This window comes from Cucumis melo, chromosome 8, assembly GCF_025177605.1.
Source record: "Cucumis melo cultivar AY chromosome 8, USDA_Cmelo_AY_1.0, whole genome shotgun sequence".
Classification (NCBI taxonomy): domain Eukaryota; kingdom Viridiplantae; phylum Streptophyta; class Magnoliopsida; order Cucurbitales; family Cucurbitaceae; genus Cucumis; species Cucumis melo.
Window position 1 is genome coordinate 15,725,177 of NC_066864.1, and position 23,012 is coordinate 15,748,188.

The window sequence follows — 23,012 nt, forward strand, 5'->3', positions numbered from 1 at the left end:
CAAGGTTGAATTGATTTCAACCCCATTTTTTTGAAAGTTAATTAATTTGGGAGAATTTTTGGATGATAGCTAATCGTTAATTTTATTAATTAAGATACTGAATTTTTCTTTTATGATTAGAATCCAATTAATTGAAGAATTTTTACTATCAACTAGAGAGTACTTTGTTTGGCTAAAATCCCAAGGTAAGAGATTCTCCTACTAGACTGTAACGACCCAACTCCTTATACTGAATCGAAGTCATTACCAAATATAGAACAAGTGGTTTAAGTCATAAAAAAAATTTCAAAACGCATACGGTTTAAGAAATTTTATTTATAAAATTTAAACAAGGTAGTCATGCAAAAATGTAAAAGCGTTCTGAAATCCTACTCGGGCCCTATCTACATAAAAGATGGTAAGTGATGAAAAGTACTCAAATTCAAATGCGAAAATCTGAAATAAGAATAAGCGGAAGCGGTAGTCCCTATGGCCCTCCACGGTCTCACTTCGGGTCGCTCGCCAGCTTGCCCTTGCCCTTGCCCCGTCCTCTACCTGAAAACATAAAACGAAGAGAGTGAGTATAAAAATACTCAGTAAGGGACCCACTACTAGTCCCACTAGGTGCCTGTTAACTTCCTGTTAGAGTCCTGATAACTGGTACCCAATCTCTGGCACGTTCCCGAACACGTGCAATCATGCGCTCCCGTAGGAACGTAACTCTGGTCTTCGGTGCCCCGGGGGACACCTAGGACAGTCGGGATGCGAGGACCCCGTCGAGTCACTCGAGTCATATCTATATCCATGCTAGACTGGCGTCCCGTCGGACCACACAGTCCTCAATAGGTGGTGATCCCGAAGGACACCCATGCAGGTACGACTCTAACAGATCAAGCTAACAGGTACCCTAATTGCAGTATACATACACATGGCATCAGCATATAACATATCATATAAATCATCTCTGCCCTCTCCGTCTCGACATTCGTCGTATAGCTATAACAGCTCTCGCCACACATAACAGGCTATAGTATAACCATACCGTCATTTACATCATACTAACATTGATTTCAGGCATCGTACCGTCCAATCCTCAACATGCAAAATTGGAGTATACATCATCTCATATTTCTAAGCATGGAGCTAGTAGTAGAATCTCTTACCTGGAGATTTACTTGACGAGTCCTAACCGCGAGGCAGTACGCTTTCCAAGCGACGAGGTCCTAACTGTTTAATATGCCAAAATTCGTAATTAGGTCGCCCACGATTAACGGTTCAAGACTCATTCGAAATGACTTACCCTAGAAGGAGATTGCAGTGCTCAAGCCCCTACTGAAGAAATCCCCCGCTGCAGCAGTTACTTGGTCCAAGACGTCCCTTAAGGAAAAATGATCTAATTTAATTCCAAATTAAATTAACTAGTGCCCAAAATATTGAATCTTACTGGATAATGCCAAAATAATTGATTTAATTACCAAAAATTAGGTGGAAGGAGCCAAATTAGTCCTGGCGGCTCGGCTGGAAGAGGACAGGGACCGGCTCGGCTTGGCGCAGGCGCGGCTCGGCTCGGCACAGGGATTACGCGTGCGGCTCGGCTTGCAACAGGAGGGAGACGCGGCTCGGCTACGCAGAAGCGCGCGGCGCGGCTTCACACGCGGACGCGGCTCGCGCACGGGTGCACGCGGGCGCGGGTCGGGTTCCGGAAGGTGGCGCGCGTCGGTTCGGGTCGCGGGGCGGGTCTTCGGTCGGATCTTTGCGCGCGAGGCGTCGGCTTCCGGATTTCGGGTGGCGCGGCGGTTGCTGGTGGTCCGGCTACCGCGGCTTCGCTCGGCGACGGCTACAGACTTGCGTTTCGGCTGCGCTTGCGTCGGATCGAAGCGGCGCGACTCGGCTGGCTGACGGGTTGGCTGCGGACGCGCGAAGGTGGCTTCGACTCGGCTTCGGCGTGCGAGAGACGGCTGCTCCGACGGACGCTCGGCTGCTGGATCGGCTTGGGCGATTCTTCCGACGCGGCTGGAAGCTCGGCGACGGCTCGGTTTCGGCTGTAGGCTCGGCTGCGCTGCTGAACAGAGAGGGGAGATGCTTGGCGGCTCGGGTTCGCGGCGGCGGCGGCGGCGGCGGCGTGCGGCGGCTAGGGTTTCAAAAAAAAATTCCTTTTTTTTTTTTTTTCTTTCTCTTCCTCTTTACGCACGAGTCCCAAGGCCCTTTTATAAAAAAAAAATGACTCTTTTCTTTCCTTTTAAAAAACCCAAAACAACCCCTCCTCTCTCTCTCTCCAAATCTCACCAAAACAACCAACTTTAGTTTAATATGGGCTTCCCTAATTATTTCCAACAAAATAAAATTAAAATAATAAGATAAATAAATAAATGGAAAAATGATACTTATTATCCTAAACAAATGAGGATTCCCAACTTTAATTACTCAAGAAAATCCAAATGGTAAGGTTCTTCCAATAAATCTAAAATTTCCATAACCCCGCTTAACATTAATGACAATGGACAAAACCCAAAAGAGATATCGAATTGTTGGGCGTTACATAGACTTTCGACTTGAAGTTAAAAGTTTGCATGTAATTTTCCATTATGCATTGATATTATGCATTGATGTAGCTAAGATGCATAATGTGTTGATGTTGATGATTGATGATGATGACTGATTTACATGATGATGATTCATGGTATATTAATCACATGATTAAGGACGTTAAGATTAATATTCATGTCATGTTTCTGATGTTATGATATGTTACATGCTATAGATGGGCGTTTTGTTAATTTTGTCTATTAGAGTCGTATCCATATGCGTGTCCCTCGAGATCACCACCATTTTATGACTATGTGGTCCGACCAGATCATCAGCCTCATGAGATGTTATGTACATGAGTGGTTCGACGGGATCACTTACAGATTCTTTAATATAAAAAAATATTAATAAATTAATAAATAAAAACAATTATACCAGAAGACTTAATCCATGAAAAATAAACCGAATAAAACTTAATCAAATTAAACTTGAACTTTTTGTGATTTTTTAAATATTTTTCAATTTATTTATTTACTATTATTATTTTATTAATCTTTTCTCATCAAATCTTCATTTATTATAGAAAAGTCAAACAATATCTTTTAGCGGAAACATAAATTTATATCTTACACATCAATATAAAATCATAAGTTCTCAATCAAGGTTTTGATACAACATGTAAACTTTAGTTTCATGATTACACAATAAAACCATAAAATTGTATAAAAACTTTAGTTTCATGATTACACAATAAAACCATAACATTGTATAAAACAACAAATGCCAAAATCTTTAAACTACATGATTTTCACATTAAACTTAGTTAGAGAATCATATTCCTTTGATCCACAAATGGTCTTCTAAAGGATTGTGTTTCTCTCACTTGACCTCTCTTAACTTAATTAAGTTTCTTGATGAGGAAGAATGAACTACTTAAATATGAGGCAGTGAGAGGACAAATCCTTAAGATTTTATTTAGACACCACCCATCAAAGTATTTAATTAGGGCATTATCTTTTTACCTAATGAGCTTAATAAAATATTAGGCCCGAAAGAGATAAAATAACATAATGCATATAGGCCACGTTAATATTATTATTATATTTAAAATAAATCTAACAAGTGCACCTTCTTGGAATAGGTAGTAACTTTTAATTCTTTTATATCTTCCTTAACCTTACTTTCATGTCCTCAGATCCCTCTCATTCAGATGTGATATTGGTTTATTCATGTCCCCCTCCTAAACTCAGAGTGTTACAGTATAATACATTTTCGAATTTGGTAACTACATTTTTACGGGACCCCAAATCATAAAAACTTAAAAATTGGTGGCATAAGATTAAGAGATATGTACACCACATATGGAAATAATTAATTGCAACATTGATTTTTGTCTTTGTTACTCAGTCTACTGCATAACATGGCACATACTTTTTGGGGCCCCACTTAGAAAAAATAAAAAATAGGGGGTTTTAGATTAAAAAACCTATATGATATACATGAAATTTAGGTGCTAACGTTGATATCTTTCTTTGTTAATTGGGTTTACATGCCAAATTTGGGATTTTATTGGATAAACAAAGACATAAATCTATGTTTCACCTCAATTAGGAACGGGTGTGTGTTGTCTATTGTTTGGAACGTCAGATTCGAGGCCCCACTCGTATAAAATTGACATAAACTTGGTACTTTAATTTGTTTATAACCATGAATTTTCAAATTTTCAATCACTTTTTTCAACATTTTTGTATGAGTTGTTTATACCTAAACCTAAAAATGTACCTGTTTATTATATATATAATAGTTTAATGATAAATAATTTTTTTAAAAGAAAGACTTTGTTGCAAAACGAATGAACAAATGAAAGCCATCGATTTTATTTAATGATACATATAATCTCCAACATCTTTTAGTAAATATTTATAAATAATAATTTTGAAAAATCTATTTCATCAAAATTAGGCAACCATGATTACAACACAACAACTACATGTTCTCCCTTTCCATGGTTAGTCAACAATCTACTTTTTTTTTTTTTTAAAAAAACCAAACAGTAAAGAAGCATTTCTTTCCAATTTTAGAAAATCATTTCGAAATTCTTTTAAATGATAAATTTTTTAAAAATATTTTCATATATAACGAAATGATAAAATTGTAAAGTGAAAAGCTCTTACTTTTTTTGCGATATTAGAAATCCCGTCTCTCATTGCACTATAAAACTGCCCACAAATTATCTATCACTCTCAAATCCACGAATGCTCTCCGAGACATTACGTGATGATCATGATGTTGATTGTGTTGATCCATATTCGATAGATCATCACAAAGCAAAGGATAGTGTCAAATGTTGACTTGAAAACTTAGGGTCTGGACCGAGTCCTAAGGGCCCAGGACACGGCACACGCCCCCCAGCACACGTCCGCTAGATGTGTCATTTTTGGGTTTCGTAGATCAACTATGAATGAAGTTATAAATGAAGTGTAATTGTAGAAGCAACTAAGGATGGAGTTAGGATAAAATGTAATACCTAACTGATTAAATATAATCATAATAAACGAAACCCTTCTTTAGTTTTGCTCCCCATTAATATTTTAATTTATTTCTTGTTATCAAATTAGATTCTTTACGACTAACTTTCAACTAAATCAAAATAAACGAAACCCTTCACCATTTCTTCCTCATACCAATTTATATTCGAATAAAATTTTATTTTATCTTACTAATTTTCAAATTTTCGAATTTTTGTTAGAGATTAAATGAATGTAAAATTATTTTTCATTGTTTTGCGCATATTCTTGTCAAATTAATTTTATTTTTATTCCAACATTGATCAATCATGCATGGTAAGCTTTAACTAATAAATGATATTTGAATATAAATATAAATAATTAAGAATAAAATATATGAAAACAGAAAGTAACTTTAAAATAGTTATGGACAAATAGAAAATAATAAAATATTAAACCAAAATGATGTGATATGCATATAATGTATTGTAAGATAAAAACATTTAAAGAAAAATAAAAACAAAGAATTTTTATTATCGAGTTCCCGGCTTAATTTGATTAATACAACATTTTTCGAAATAAAAATAGAAGGGAATCATTTAAAAAATATGGATAATTTACATAAATGTAACAAAACCAAAAAATATTTACCACCCATGTCACAAAACATAAAAACTCAGGAAGCCACCATTGTATTTTCATAAATTTCATATTTCCCCTTGAATATCACGGGACGATTCATCACTTATTTTTCTTCTTCTTCTTTGCAATTTATTCATCATCTTTGCAATTTCTTTATCTCCTCTTTCTAGAATTTTTATTTCTTCTATTTAATTTCTAAACGATTTTTTCTTTCTGTTTAAATCTCTTATTTCATCTTCATTCATATTAGCATGATGCTTCTTACGATTTTTCTTTCATTTTCGGCAATATGCCCTTGAATATTTTTATTTATTTATGTTTAAAACCCTTTTTAACCAAGTTTTCGAAATTATAATTCCTGACATTCCTTAGCATCTCCTACGACCTAGCTACATCATCCAACTTACTTGCTTATAAAAGACTTATTATAAGGAAAGTTATCCCCTTACCAAACAAAGTTCTTTCAGCATGATTTGTTCTTATTCACATGCATCTTATGAAAATTCTTAGAAAGCTACCCAACATAGAATAGTTTTGAGCTAAACACACTTAACTTTGGAGTTCCTATGATCGAGTCATCGAAAAGGAAAATGCAGCTTATTGGAATAGGTGGTAACTTTTAATTCTTTTATGTCTTTCTTAACCTTACTATCAAGTCCCCCTCCTAAACTTAGAGCATTACAATATAGTACATTTTTTAATTTGGTAAGTACATTTTTGGTAGACCAACACATAACAATTTGAAAATTGGCAGCATAAGATTAAAAGATATGTGTACCATGTATGGAAATAATTAAGTGCAACATTGATTTTTGTCTTTCTTACTCAAGTACACTGCTTAACATGGCACATACTTTTTGGGGCCCCACTTAGAAAAAATTGAAAATGAGGGTGTTAGATTAAAAAACCTATATGATATACATGGAATTTAGGTGCTAAAATTGATATCTTTCTTTGGTAATTGGGTTTGCATGCCAAATTTGGGAGTTTATTGGAGAAACAAAGACATATAATATATGTTTCACCTTAATTGGGAACGGGTATGTGTAGGCTATGATTTGGAGGGTTAGATTTCGAGACCTCACTCGTAGAAAATTGTCATAAGCTTGGTACTTTATTTAAGAATACCTATAAACTTTCAAATTTTTCAATCACACTTTTTTTCAACTTTTTATATGAGTAGCCTAAACACGTACTTGCTAATTATATGTATAATAGTTTAATGAGAAATAATTTATGAATATATCTTCATATATAGCAAAATGACACAATTGTAAAGTGAAAACTTCTTACTATTTTGCGATATTTGTAAATAGGCTCATGGTTTTATTATATTTGAAAATAATCATTTTAAAGTTCATTCCAGAAATAGAGAAGAAGAAAAACAATGTCATTAGAAGAATTTATTGTAAGGCCCTGATCGCGTACCGCCAACGCAATGAAGACCCTCCGACAAGGATATTAAACAAAAAGATTCTTGATTATAGAATAGATTCTGCTAAAGGAATATGTGTCAAGCCTTGACCCGAAGAAAGGAAGTCCGGGTGAAGAGGAGTAAAGGACATCCCACGAGGAAATATGCAAAAGGGTGGTAGGCGATGCATGAATAAGTGCTTTAGTCTAAGTTCCACTGCAAGAAGGCAAGCAACGTGATGGGAATAAGCTTGCAAGGAAGAAGTATGCATTGAACAACAAGAGTTAGACGTTTAGCATAGTAACACGAGAAGAAGTGACACACCCTAAGGAAGGAGGCGAGGAAGTTTCTTGTCAAGAATACTTGACCACGAGTTGAAAGGAAGTAAATGTCTATTGTTTCTCGAGAAGATAGGAGGGTCAGGCGATTTAAGAGTTTGACTTTCCAAAGAGGTAAGGTGTTCATCTAGAGGAAAAAATTCAATCGTCGTTGACGAATAGACCACGTGTCGAATTTGGGTTAACTGCATAGCGCGAAAAGTTGTTAATAAGATATGTGTAAAGTGTTGAAAAGATCCTTGGATGTGGGAGGTCACTATAAATGGGGCCAAAGGCCAAAGAGAAAAAAAAGGAGTTTTCGAAAAAGTTAAACTTTCTAATATAACTAACAAGGAAATTTCAGATAGCTAAACGACATAGGAAGGAACCGTTAGGTGAGAAGAGGAATCCAACGATAAAAAAGGAAGTGGTTGTGGCTAAAGTATATTTTTAAATGATGAAAAACGATTTGATATGATTATTAATCTATTATTTATTGTTGATTCTTTATTGTATTTGTTTATGAGTTATGAATAAATATTGTGAGTAGTTCGTCATAGATATAGAAGTATCTTTTTAACAATATTTATTTTTTAGTATCTCTTATAAGTAGAATAATTGTGAATCTTTCATCAATGGAAGTAAGACTTTACAAGTGACCTTCATAAACAGATAATACTATGATTGTATCTAATATGTTGAACATGTATTTTGTTGATAATCATCTAAAAGTATTCTTTCGTGATTCTTGTTGTATGAAACTGTCACTACATAAATAATGTGTCAGGACTGTAAACTGAGAGCTAATCCTTCTTTTTACTGTTTCTAATGGTTGTTTATTGAGAGAAGATGAAATCTATCACAAGACGTTGGAGCAAATCCCAGAAAATTCGCATGACGCTGTTTGAGTGTGAATTTTAGGTCCAGGCTAGAGGAGATTCCTAATTCTCATAATGGACTTGTCACAAACTGATTCCAACGGATAGCATTGTAGCACTCGTTGTAGGAACGATGTTGATGAGATGCTGGTAGAGTGTAACTCCTAACTCTAAGAATGTGAATGTGGTGAGACATTGTTGGATAGTCCAGGTAACTTGCGTGATACTGGTGAGATTGAATCCCAAGTCAGAAAAGGGAGATTCCTAGGTCTTGAAATTATCTTATATTGGTGATGATGGCACAATTAGTGACCCGTTGAGTAATTGTTTGAGTTGTGATGGTTACGGGATTTGTATTAACAATTCGTTGCCTTAAACTTCATGTCTTATGACTTATCATTTATTTTGTTGTGGATTTCTTGAGATTATTTTCAGAAAAGGTTTTCTCCAACCCCTTCACTCACTAAGTCCATTTGACTTATGTTTTAAGTTTTTCCTTCCCAAGTTGTTAGGTGTTGAAGCCAAGCGAAGGATGGATTTTAGGCGTTGTAGCTTAGTTAAGGAGAGAAGGTAGAGTTACTCAGTAGCCTTACATGGCGCATTAGTCATGGAAGTTTCTAATACCCTAAGAAGTAGGTTGGTAAGTGGATTGCTCCTTAGTGTGGATGGCCTAGTTCTGAGGAAGGCGAGAGTAATACCCAGGTTAGTATGACCTAACTCGGTGAGCCAAAGAGTAAAATATTATAAAATTGAGCTAAGGAAATAAAGGCTTTTATGTACCCCACTTCAAGAAGCAACATTAGGCGGTGGATGAGAAAATGGGTATCCTTGGGAAGCATCTGAAGAGGTAAAGAAGGGAAAGGGGGAGTAACTAGAGGGAGGGTTGAAGTATCAGTACCAAGAGAGTTCCACTAAGCCTTTCCCACCAAGGTGCATCCTACCAAGGTCACTACTACATATTTGGCCTTCTTCGATGTGCAAAGCACGTCAGAAAATATCTACCTTGATGGTCTTTGCCCATCATGTAGGCAGACATCAAGAATGCTCGACCATCAAGAAAACTAGTTTTCTTGATGGTTAAAACATGTCATCAAAAGTTCTTTCTTGATGGTATTGGCCATCAAGAAAGGGAACTTCGATGTTTTTTTCCTATCAAGGAAATTAAAAAGTCTGAGAAAATCATTTCTTGATGGCCAAAACATGCCATAAAAAACTATTTCTTGATGGTATTGACCATAAAGAAAGAAGACTTTGATGTTTTTGCCCATCAAGGAAACTAAAAAGTCCATCAAGGAATTCGTTTTCTTGATGGCCAAAACATGCCATAAAAAACCCTTTCTTGATGGTATTGGCCATCAAGAAAGAAGAATTTGATGTGTTTTGCCCATCAAGGAAACTAAAAAGTTCATCAAGACAACCAGTTTACTTGATGGTCAAAACATGTCATCAAAAACCTATTCTTGATGGGATTGGCCATTAAGAAAGGTGACGTTGACGTCTTTTATCCATCAAGAAACTGGATCAGTCCATCAAGATAGCCCTTCTATTGACGGGTTTTACTCATCAACAAAACTTTATTATTGACGTTTTTAGCCCGTCAACTATAAAAACTTTAGAAAAATAATAAAAAAAAGGGTCATTACGACCCGTCCATATATGTGACTTGATCGACCTCAAACAATATAAAAAACTTAAAACACCAAAAACTGAAAATATGCAAAATTCATTACATACAACTACAAACTAATTCAAACAGTAAATTACCCATTATTAGGTATTAAACAAAGAGTAAATTAAACATCTCTAAGTTAAATACAAAGACTAAACCACCCATTATTAGGTATTAAACAAACAGTAAATTAAACATCTCTAAGTTCAATACAAAGACTAAACCACTCCATCGATGTAACAAACTCAAGTTTCATGGGTGAAAAGACTTACCGACGAATAGTGGCGACGACGGCGTTACATCGGGTGAGGCGACGACACGTTACAGCGGGTGCGGCGGCGACGTTACAGCGTGTGGCCGGCGTTACGGCTTTTATGCGTGTGGTCGGCGGCGGTGTTGCGGCTTCAACGATGGATCTGCTGCGGCTTCAACGGCGACAGTGGGTTAGGTGGTCGGCGTCTAGCGGCAGCAGTGAGATTGGATGGAGGCTTGAGATATTGAGATGGAGATTTGAGATATTGAGATGGATTTGGAAGAGAAAGGGGGAAAATGGAAATTAAGGTTAGGAGGGAAATTTTATAAATTAATTTATTTTAATAAATTGTTTTATTAAAATAATTTTTAACAAATTAATTTTAATATATTAATTATTACTACCAATGCCTTCACTTTTTATTTTTATTTTTATTTATTAAATAACTCAGAGATATAACAATAAATTAAATAATTTTAAATTTAATTAATGACTACACCATTTGGTCTTTTGTATTTAATGGGTCTTCTTAAATAAATTTTAAATGTAAATGGATTTATTAATTTAATATTAGAAAAAAATTTGTTTAAGTTATGTACCTAACCATTTGACTTTACTTTAAAAAAAAATAGAAATTAATAAGAAAAATGATAAAATTAGAGTAGTGTTAATTTAATTTGGGAATAAAGTGAATGAGATAAAAATGATGAATATCGTGTTTTAGTCCATTAATGAGATCTCGAATTTTTTGGTTAGTGGGAAATATTTTTTCTTGATAAGCATTGTCAATCAAGCTATCGTTTTCTTGATGGGCCTTGCCCATCAAGATATCATGTTTCTTGATGGACCTTGCCCATCGTTTTCTTTTATGTCCATCAAGAAACCCGACCTATCAAGAAAATTCTAAACCCATGAAGAAATCCAAAACAAATATATTAATTTTTTTCGATGATGACCATTGGAAATCAAGAAAATTCATCCCTTGATGGATCTTGTCCATCAAGAAAACCTAGCTATCTGGATGGGCATTGCCCGTCAACTAATATATTATCCATGATGTTTATTGTCCATCGAGAAATAGTTTTCTTAACGTTTGCGGACCATCAACAAAACTAAGGGAACTTTGCCAATCAAGGAAATTAATAATACACATTTTTTACGAATTTTTGTATTTCTTTAACAAAATATGGAAACTTTTCTTACATGACCGTCAAGATAAACATTGTATCAAGAAAAATATTTTTCTTGATGGTCCTTTGCCATGACCATCAAGAAATCAAATTTTTCGTGCATCAAGAAAGATCAAATTTGTAGTAGTGGGTGCAGGCGTGAAGAGCTGCACCTTGGTGGCAAAGAGAGAACAAGGTGCATTGCTACACGATGAGGCGAGGAAACCAAACCTAAAATGGAAAAGTTGAACCAGGCAAAGGGAGGTGCGTAAAGATTATGTTTAAGTCTTGTTGTAAGGAAAAGTCTAAGTTCTGTTTGAACATTGTAAAAGTGTTAAGTTAATAAGGAAAAGTTTTGCATGCATTATCATGTGTCTATCACTTAAATAGTGAAAGGTGGTGTTAAGGTACGTATTAAAGGCTCGACGATAAGGATAAGTTAATGAACTTTTAGTTATTGTATATCAGTGCTGCATTAAGAAAACTTGGCGTTTAAAACCCTAAGTTGAGGTTGTAAAAAAGAAGTTGTTCCACTTCTTGGTTCTTTGGCGTTTACTACGCAGTGTCGTGAGCATTGAAAGTTTAGGCGGCACCCCTCCACTGGGTTGCACTAAGTGACTTTTGGGGTGGCGTGTTATTTATTCTTCAAAAATAAAAAATAGGGAAACTTGCATAAATGTAACAAAATACCAAACTATTTACGACTTGTATAACAAAACCCATAAAGTTAGCCATTTTTTTAAATATTCTAGGTTTGCCCTTCCATTTTTCTTTTGTGATTCGTCTTCCTTCTGCGATTTCGTCTTTCTTCTTTCCTTTTTTTTTTTTTGCAATTTCTTTCCATCATCTTTCTTATTTTTCAATTCTTTATTTACGCCGTTTAATCTTTTCATCATTTTTCTTCTTTTCCTCTTCTTTTTTTCGCTTTTCCATCGTCTTTCTACTTTTTTTTTCGCTGTGATTTCTTTCCATCGTCTTTCTTATTCTTCTTTTTTTACATCGTGTACAAAAAATAGCAAAATCTAAAAGATCGCATATAAAAAATCTTGAAAAAAATCATTTAGATTGGAGTAGCTAAATGTAAACTATCGTGTAAAAAAGTAAACAATCGTGTAAATAAAAATAAAAGATCGTGTATAAAGAAGTTTGAAAAAAATCATTTACATTGGAGTAGCCAAATGTAAACGATTGTGTAAAAAAAGTAAACGATTGTGTAAAAAAAGTAAAATATTGTGTATAAAAAATCTTTAAAAAATCATTTAGATTGGAGTAGCCAAATGTAAATGATCGTTTTAAAAAAAAAAAAGTAAACCATAGTGCAAAAAAAATAAAAAATTATGTATAAAAAAGCTTGAAAAAAAATCATTTGGATTGGAGTAGCCAAATGAATCCAAAATGTAAACGATCGTTTAAAAAAAGTAAACGAGCGTGTAAAAGAAATAAAAAAAAATAAGGGACCAGATCATAAACAATTGAAAATTGGCAACATAAGATTAAAAGATATGTCTACCATGCATGGAAATAATTAAGTACAACATTCAATTTTGTCTTTGTTACTCAAGTACATTGCTTAACATGGCAATTTGTCTTTGTTACTCAGTTCATTGCTTAACATGGCACATACTTTTTGGGGCCCCACTCATAAAATATTGAAACTGTGGGGGTGTTTAGATTAAAAAACCTACATGATATATATGGAATTTAGGTGCCAACATTGATACCTTTCTTTGTTATTTGGGTTAACATGCCAATTTTCGGAGTTTATTGGATAAACAAAAAAATAAATTACGTTGCATCTAAATTGGAAATGGGTGTGTAGTTTCTTATTTGGAAGATCAGATTTCGAGGCTCCACTCATAGAAAATTGTCATAAGTTTGGTATTTTGTTTGAGAATACCTATGAACTTTAAAATTTTTCAATAACACTTTTTTTCAACTTTTTTATGAGTTGCCTAGAATCGTACGTACTAATTATATATATAATAGTTTAATGATAAATATTTTTTTAAAAAGAAAACTTTTTTGCAATATGAATGAACAAATGAAAGCCCTCAATTTTATTTAATGATACATATAATCTCGAAGATCTTCAAGTAAATAATAAGAAATAATAATTTAAGCAAACCCGTTTCATCAAAATCAGACGAGCAGGATTACAACAACCACATGTTCTCCCCTTTTTCATGGTTTTTGTCAACAATCTTTTTCTTTTCATCCATACCGTGTTTGCATCTATTTCAAATTTCAAAAAATCAATTAGAAATTATTTTAAAATAATTTCTAAAAATATATTTTCATGTATACCAAAATGACAAAATTACAAAATTGTAAAGTGAAATTTTTTTACTCTATTTCTAGTAAATTGAAATTTTTTACTATATTTGAAAATAATCATTTTAACGTTCATTTTAGAAATAGAGCAGAAGTAGATGAAGAAAATGTCATTAGAAGAATTTATTGTTAAAAAAAAACATCATGCAATGGAAATTATGTTCGAACCAGCACTATAATTACATTAAATTACAATTTTAGTCATCCATAACTTAAACTTCAATTTTTTTTTATAGATTTCCAAAGTACTATTTAGTATCTATTTCTTTTTTTTCTTCTCTCATTCTTTCGTTTTTAGTTTTTTAAGACTAAGAATATTTTCTCCTCGTTTTTTCCATCTTTCTCAAATACAAAATTTAAATTCTTAGTTAAATTCGAATTGCTACCAATTATAATTGCCATGTTATTATTATTATTGTTATTTGAAATTAGACAAAAAAGGAAAGTTATTTAGTTTTACTAAATTTGTATTGTTTACGATTTTAAACCTTAATTCCAATAGATAGTTTACACATTAACCAAAAACATTCTGCATTCCATTTTCCAACAAAACACTAAATTTCAAACTTTTTATTCTTCGACCAAAATCAAAGTCCCTCCAAAAACCCCCTCTCATTACACTATAAAACTGCCCACAAATTATCTATCTCACTCCCAAATCCACACAACCTAAAACCCAAATCTCTATTCTCCAATCTAACCTCAATCCTAAACTGCACTATGAAGTTTCAAAAGATTGCTGCCCTCCTGATTATTTGTGTTGTGTTTGGCATTGTCTTTAGCCATATAGGTACAGTTGATGCAGCCCGAATGCTCTCCGAGACTTTACGTGATGATCATGATGTTGATTGTATTGATTCATATTCGATAGATCACCACAAAGCAAAGGATAGTGTCAAATGTTGGCTTGAAAACTTAGAGTCTGGACCGAGTCCTAAGGGCCCAGGACACGACACACGCCCCCCAGCACATGCTCGCTAGATGTGTCATCTTTGGATTTCGTAGATCAACTATGAATGAAGTTACAAATGAAGTGTAATTGTAGAAGCAACTAAGGATGGAGTTAGGATAAAATGTAATACCTAACTCATTAAATATAATCTTAATAAACGAATCCCTTCTTTATTTTTGCTCTAATACTTTAATTTATCTTTTGTTATCAAATTAGATTCTTTACGACTAACTTTCGACTAAATCAAAATAAACGAAACCCTTCATCATTTTCTATCAGACTAATTTATATTCGAATTATCTTTTAATATAAAATGTTATTTGATCTTACTAATTTTCAAATTTTCACATTTTTGTCAGAGATTAAATGAATGTAAAATATTTTTTTCATTGTTTTGCGCAAATTCTTGTCAAATTAATTTTATTTTTATTCCAACGCTGATCGATCATGCTTGGTAAGTTTTAACTAATAAATAATATTTGAATATAAATATAAATAATTAAGAATAAAATAGATAAAAAAAAACAGAAAGTAACTTTGAAATAGGTGTGGAAAAATAAAAAATAATAAAATAGTAAACCAAAATGATGTAATATGCATATAATGTATTATGACATAAAAACATTTTAAAAAAAATTATTATAAAGTTCCCGGGTTAGTTTGATTAATACAACATTTTTCGAACAACAATTAGAAGAAGGGAATCATTTAAAAAAGATGGATAATTTACATAAATGTAACAAAACAAAAAAATATTTACCACCCATTTAACAAAACATAACAGCTCAGGAAGCCATCGTTGTATTTTCATAAATTCAATATTCCACCGTTGTATTTTCATAAATTCCATATTTACCCTTGAATATTATGGGACGATTCATCACTTCTTCTTCTTCTTGTTTGCGATTTTTTCATCATCTTTGCGATTTTTTATCTCCTCTTTTTAAGATTTTTATTTGTTCTATTTCTAAATAATTTTGTCTTCTGTTTAAATCTCCTATTTCATATTTATTCATTTTTAGCATGATACTTCTTATGATTTTTCTTTCATTTTCAACAATATGCACTTGAATATTTCTTTAATTTCTGTTTAAAACCCTTTTTAACCAAGTTTCGAAATTATAATTTTTGACATTCCTCAGCATCTCCTTCGACCTAACTACATGATCCAGCTTACTTGTTTAAAAGGCTTATTATAGGGAAAGACATCCCCCTACAAACCAGCATGAGTTTTTTCAGCATGCTTTGTACTCACTCACATGCATCCTACGAAAATTCCTAGAAAGCTACCCAACATAGAATAGTTCTGAGCTAAGCACACTTAACTTTGGAGTTCCTATGATCGAGCCATAAAAAAGAAAGGTGCACCTTGTTGGAATAGGTGGTAACTTTTAATTTTTTTTATGTATTTCTCAACCTTACTATCAAGTCCACCTCTTAAACTTAGGGCGTTACAGTATAATACATTTTTAAATTTAGTAAGTACGTTTTTTGTGGACCAACTCATAAAAATTTAAAAATTGGCAGCATAAGATTAAAAGATATGTATACCATATATGGAAATAATTAAGTGCAACATTGATTTTTGTCTTTGTTACTCAAGTACACTGCTTACTCTTTGGGGCCCCACTTAGAAAAAATTGAAAATGGGGGGATTAGATTAAAAAACCTATATGATATAGATGAAATATAGATGCTAACATTGATATCTTTCTTTGGTAATTGGGTTCGCATGCCAAATTTTGGAGTTTATTGGAAAAACACAGACAATAAAATATATGTTTCACCTAAATTGGGAACAATTATGTGTAGGCTATCATATGGAAGGTCAGATTTCGAGGCCCCACTCGTAGAAAATTGTCATAAGCTTGGTACTTTATTTGAGAATAGCTATGAACTTTCAAATTTTTCAATCACACTTTTTTTCAACTTTTTTTATGAGTTGCCTAAAAACGTACTTGCTAATTATGTATATAATAGCTTAATGGCAAATAATTTCTGAATATATATTCATATATAGCAAATTGACAAAATTGTAAAGTGAAAACTTCTTACTATTTTGAGATATTTGTAAATAGGTTCAAAGTTTTATCATTTTAAAGTTCATTTTAGAAATAGAGAGAAGAAAAAATTTCATTAGAAGAATTTATTGTGAGACCCTGATGGAGTACTGCCAACGCGATAAAGACCTTCCGACATGGATACTAAACAAAGAGATTCTTGACCGTAGAATATATTCTGCAAAAGGAATATGTGTGAGGCCTTGACCTGAAGAAAAAAAATCTAGGTGAAGAGGAGTATAGGACATCCCATGAGGAAATATGCAAATCCCATGAGGAAGTAAGGCCATACGAATCACCTTCATAAATAGTTAATACTACGATTCTATTCTAATGTGTGGAACAAGTATTCTATTGATAATCATCTAAAAGTATTCTTTCGTCACTCTTGTCATATGAAACTGTCACTACGTAAATAATGTGTAAGGAAAGTGAACTCAGAGCTAACCCTTATATTTACTATTTCTAATGGTTGTTTATCGAGAGAAAATGAAATCTATCACAAGACGTTGGTGGAAATCCCATAAAACTCGCATGACACAGGTTGAGTATGAATTCCAGGTCCGGGTGAGGGGAGATTCCTAAGTCTCAGAATGGACATGTCATAAACTAATTTCAGTGTATGACGTTGTAGCACTCGTTGTGGGAACGATGTTGATAAAACGCTGGTGGAGTGTAATTCCCAGGTCTAAGAATGGGAATGTGGTAAGACGCTGTTTGATATCCCAGCTAACTCGTGTGATACTAGTGAGTGCTAATCTTAGGTCAACAAGGGTAGATTCCTAGGTCTCCGAATGATCTTACGTTGGTAATGGTGGTGCAAATGGTGACCCGTTGAGTAATTATTTTATTTGTGATGGTTACGTGGTTTGTACTAACAATTCGCTACATCGAACTTCATGTGTTATAACCTATCTTTTATTTTGTCATGGATTTCTTGAGATCAGTTTCTCAAAAGGTTTTCTCAACCCTTCATTCACTTAGTCCATTTGACTTATGTTTTAAGTTTTCCCTTCTCAGGTGGTCAGGCATTAAAGTGAAGTGAATGATGGATTTCAAATGTTATGTCTTAGTTAAGGAGTTAAGGTAGAGTTACTTTGTAGCCTTACAAGGCGCGTTAACAATGGATCTTTTTAATATGCCTAAGGAGACGATTGGTAAGTGGATTGCTCCTTAGTGCGGATGACCTGATTCTATGGAAGATGAGAGTAAAAATCAGGTTAGTTTGGCCTAACCTGGTAACTAGAGAGCAAAAGATTCGAAGAATGGACTAGGAAAAGGAAGACTTTACACCTCTAAGTATCCTGTTTGAAGAAGCAGCATTTGTGGTAGATGAGGAAATGGGCATCCTTGGGAAGACAATGAAGAGGCAAAGAAGGGAAAGGGGCAGTAACTAGAGCAAGGGCTGAAGTACCAGTGCCAAGAAAGTTCCAGTAAGCCTTTCCCACCAAGGTGTAGGCATGAAGAGTTGCACCTTGGTGGTGAAGAGAGAACAAGGTGAATTTCTACACGATGAGGTGAGCAATCTAGACGTAAAATGGAAAAGCTAAGCCAGGCAAAGGGAGGCATAAAGATTATGTTTATGTTTTGTTGTAAGAAAAAGTCAAAGTTCTATTTGAACATAGACTTTTGGGGCGAGGTGACATTTATTCTTTAAAAAAAAAAATAGTACATTTTCGAATTTTGTAAGCACATTTTTGGGGGACCATCTCATTAAAAATCTAAAATTGGCAACGTAAGATTAAAAGATATGTAACCATGTACGGAAATAATTAAGTGCAACATTTATTTTTATCTTTGTTTAAAAGGCTTATTATAGTGAAAATCATCTTGACAAACCAACACGAGTCCTTTCAATATGCTTCGTCCTCACTGACATGCATCCTACTAAAATTCCGAGAAGACTACCTAACATAGAATTATTGTAACGCCCTAAAATTTGGAATTTAATTTTATTATCTTAAGTGTAGTTATTGAAACTTTGGATGTATTTGAGGAAACTTGATTAATGAAATTTTTGGTGGTGTAATTAATTAAGTTTGAGGATAAAATAATTTCTTTAATTGGATAATTAAATTTAGTAAGGTTATTTGTTCAAGATAAGATAATTGAGTTGAGGGGAGAGAAAAAATTGAATTATTTTGGTTTAGGATAATGTGATATTTTATTTGGAAATATATATATATATATATATATATATATATATATATATATATTTATAAAATGGAGTGATGTGATTGGTTGATTTTGAAATTTAAGGAGATTGGGGAGTTTTAAATGAAGAGACAGAAGATTTGATTGTTTTGAAATAAATTAAGGAAAAGAAAAGGGGAATTTAATATTGGTTCTAATGGTGTTTAAGTAGGCCTTGGGACCCGTGCACAAAGTAAACCAAAATCCTTCCTCCTTTTGAAACCATAAATGTCGCCGCCTAATTGCCACCACCACCGTCGACCGCAGCCCGCCGCACCGCCGAGCTCCAGCCGTCACGTGCAGATCTCAGCCGAGTCTCCAAGCCATTTACGTGGAACCCCACCGGTTCCTTCGTTTGCCCAAGCATTTCCGTTCCCGCGCCAGCCGTCACCTGTGAGTCGAAGTCTGCGAAGCCCGCGTCGTCCAGCCGCTCGCCGCTGCCTCGATCGCACAGCTGACCAACATCGCCTACCCCAGCCGAGTAATCCCGAGCAAAACGCACGCCGACCCGGGACCATAGTCGATCCGCGTACCCGACTCGAACAGCCGCGCCTCACCTTCGACCCGAAACCCGACCCGTGCGCCCGCGTTTTCTTCTTCGCAAGAAGCCGACCCGACCTGCGCCCTTCTTCATGAGCCAATCGCGAGTCGTGCCAGCGCTTACTCAATAGCCGAGCCATACGCACGCCGCGCCTTTCGAGTCGCCCTGCACGCACGAGCCGCCTGTTCGAGCCGTTTTTCTGTTTTCTAGACGAGCCGCCTAGCCGCTTCACCTATTTTTGAGCTGCCAGCCTGTTTCCGGTCCTTTTCACCTAGTTTGGTTAGTTGATTGAGTTTTGGAATACCCAACTAAACATTTAAAAGTTGTTGGATTCAAATAATTTAATTTTGGGGTTAAATTTAAATTATTTCTCTTAAGGAACATCTAGGACTAATTGATCTTGAAGCGTGTGACTTCTCCAGTTAAGGGCTCAAGCGTTACAACCTCGACCTAAGGGAAGTACTTCAATGGAATGTCTGGAGTCTTTGGTCGATTGTTGATTAAGTTATGAAAAATTTGTGTTCTAACTAGTAGGACGTCGCTGCTGGAAAAGCGTGACCTTGCGGTTAGGACTCGTTGAGCAAATCTCCAGGTAAGAGATTCTACTACTAGCCTTATGAGTAAAATTAAGAGATCGCATACATTCTTAGTTATGCACATTGATGACTAGACTGCATAACGACATGTCAATTAATGAGGATATGATATGACATGATGATGTGGTTTAATATGATAATATGTTTTGACATGATGATGTGATGTGATATGATGACAGGATGTGACATGATGATGTGATGGTGCTATGTTATGTGTATGCTATGGCTAGGGTGCATGTTAGCTTATCCTATTAGAGTCATATCTGCATGGGTGTCCTTCGGGATCACAACCTATTTAGGACTGCGTAGTCCGACGGGACCACCAGTCTGACATTAATATAGAAATGAATCGAGTGATTCGACGGGATCCTTGCAGCCCGATTGTCTTAGTGTTTCCTCTGGGTACGCTACAGACCAGTTTGTCCTAGGTGTTCCTTTGGGTCACCGAAGACCAGATTTTGTTCCAACGGGATCACATGTTGCACGTGTTCGGAAACGTGCCAGTTCTTGGGTACCATTTTCAGAACTCTAATAGGAAGTTAACAGGCACCTAGCAGGACTAGTAGTGGGTCTCTTACTGAGTATTTTATACTCACTCTTTCCATTTCATGTTTCAGGCAGGGGCAGAGGTAAGGGCAAGGGCAAGCTGGCGAATGACCAAAAGTGACCGTGGCGAGCCATGGGGATCTCTTGCTTCTGCTTTATATTCGAGTTCAGACCTTAAACATTTGCATTTTAGTTATTCATTATTGGTCATTTTATTTCTTTAAAATCTGAGAGACTTTAGAAAGTACAATCCTAAAACGTTTGACAGATCCATAGACAATCCCACCAAGGCTCAGATGTGGCTGACCTCTATAGAGAAGTTCTTCAGGTACATGAAGTGCCCTAAGGACCAGAAGGTCCAGTGCGCAGTTTTCTTCCTGGAGGATAGAGGCACCGTGTAGTGGGAGACTATTGAGAGGATGCTGGGTGGAGATGTCAGCAAGATAACCTGGGAGTAGTTCAAGGAGAGCTTCTATGCTAAGTTCTTCTCTGCCAATGTAAAGTACGTGAAGCAGCAAGAGTTCCTAAACTTGGAACAAGGCGACATGACTGTGGAGCAGTACGACGCTGAGTTTGGCATGATGTCCTGTTTTGCCTCTGATGTAGTGAAGAATAAGGAGGTAAGGACCGAGAAATTTTTCAGAGGTCTCAGACTAGACCTCCAGGGTATTGTTCGAGCCCTCAAACCAACCACTCATACTGATGCTTTACGCCTGGCACTAGATTTAAGCCTTCATGAGAGAGCTGATTTATCTAAGGCTGCTGGTAGAGGGTCAGCCCTTGGACAGAAGAGGAAGGTGGAGCTGCAGCGTGACTTGACACCGCAGCGAAATCTGAGGTCAGGAGGTGTCTTCCAGCGGCATCGTCGGGAGCTTGCAGCAGCCAGGAGAACCTTGAGAGAGCTACCCGTTTGTCCTAGCTATGGGAGAGTGCATGGAGGTCGTTGCTTGGCCGGGAGTGGAGTTTGCTTCAGGTGCAGGCAACTGGGGCATACCGCTGACGCTTGTCCTCGGAAACCCATTGAGACTACCCTGCACCAGCCTCCCATTTCCCAGCAGGGAAGAGTTTTTGCCACTACCCGCCAGGAGGCCGAGCGAGCTGGTACAGTGGTGACAGGTACGCTCCCAATCTTGGGACACTATGCTTTGTGCTGTTTGACTCTGGGTCATCCCATTCGTTTATATCCTCTGTGTTCGTTCAACATGTTGATTTAGAGGTAGAACCATTGAGTGGTGTTTTATCTGTTTCTACTCCATCTGGGGAGGTTTTGTTGTCTAAAGAAAAGATAAAGGCATGTCAGATAGAGATAGCAAACCAGATGTTAGATGTGACCTTACTAGTGTTAGACATGCAGAATTTTGACGTAATCCTAGGCATGGATTGGCTGTTTGCTAACCATGCAAGTATAGACTGTTTCGGTAAGGAAGTCGTTTTTAACCCTCCCTCTGGGCCTAGTTTCAAATTTAAGGGGACAGGAATCGTATGTATACCCAAGGTCATCTCAGCCATGAAGGCTAGTAAACTACTCAGCCAGGGTACCTGGAGCATCTTGGCAAGCGTAGTAGATACCCGAGAACTAGAAGTTTCGCTGTCCTCCGAGCTAGTAGTACGAGAGTATCCCGATGTTTTCCCCAACGAGCTTTCAGGACTTCCACCTTCCAAGGAGATAGACTTCGTCATCGAGTTAGAGCCAGACACTGCTCCTATCTCGAGGGCCCTCACAGAATGGCCCCAGCTGAGCTAAAGGAGCTGAAGGTGCAGTTGCAGGAGTTACTGGACAAGGGTTTCATCCGACCCAGTGTGTCACCTTGGGGAGCACCAGTGTTGTTTGTGAAGAATAAGGATTGGTCGATACACCTTTGCATTGACTACAGAGAGCTGAACAAGGTGACAATCAAGAACCGCTATCCCTTGCCCAGGATTGATGATTTGTTCGATCAGTTGCAAGGAGCCATCATCTTTTCTAAGATCGACCTGCGATCAGGCTATCACCAGTTGAGGATCAGGGATGGTGATATTCCTAAGACCGCTTTCCGTTCCAGATACAGACATTACGAATTCATTGTGATGTCTTTTGGGTTGACTAATGCTCCTACGGTATTCATGGACTTGAGGAATAGGGCGTTTAAGGATTTCTTAGACACGTTTGTCATAGTTTTCATTGACGACATTTTGATTTACTCCAAGACTGAGGCTGAGCATGAGGAGCATTTGCACCAGGTTTTGGAGACTCTTCGAGCCAATAAGTTGTACGCCAAGTTCTCCAAGTGTGAGTTATGGTTGAAGAAGGTGACATTCCTCCGCCACGTGGTTTTCAGTGCGGGAGTTTCTGTGGACCCAACAAAGATCGAAGCGGTTACTAGTTGGCCTCGACCGTCTACTGTTAGCGAGATTCGAGTTTCCTGGGTTTGGCAGGTTACTACAGGAGGTTCGTGGAAG

At 36.0% G+C, this 23,012-nt stretch overlaps 1 long non-coding RNA gene across 1 annotated transcript; it reads right to left on the bottom strand.

The window, feature by feature from the left end:
- Positions 1-295: 295 nt before the first annotated feature.
- Positions 296-1,373, bottom strand: LOC127150570 (uncharacterized). Its single transcript, XR_007822954.1, has 2 exons — positions 1,280-1,373; positions 296-1,206 (listed from the first exon to the last, which is right to left on the bottom strand). It is a non-coding gene; the product is annotated as an uncharacterized LOC127150570 (long non-coding RNA).
- Positions 1,374-23,012: the final 21,639 nt, after the last annotated feature.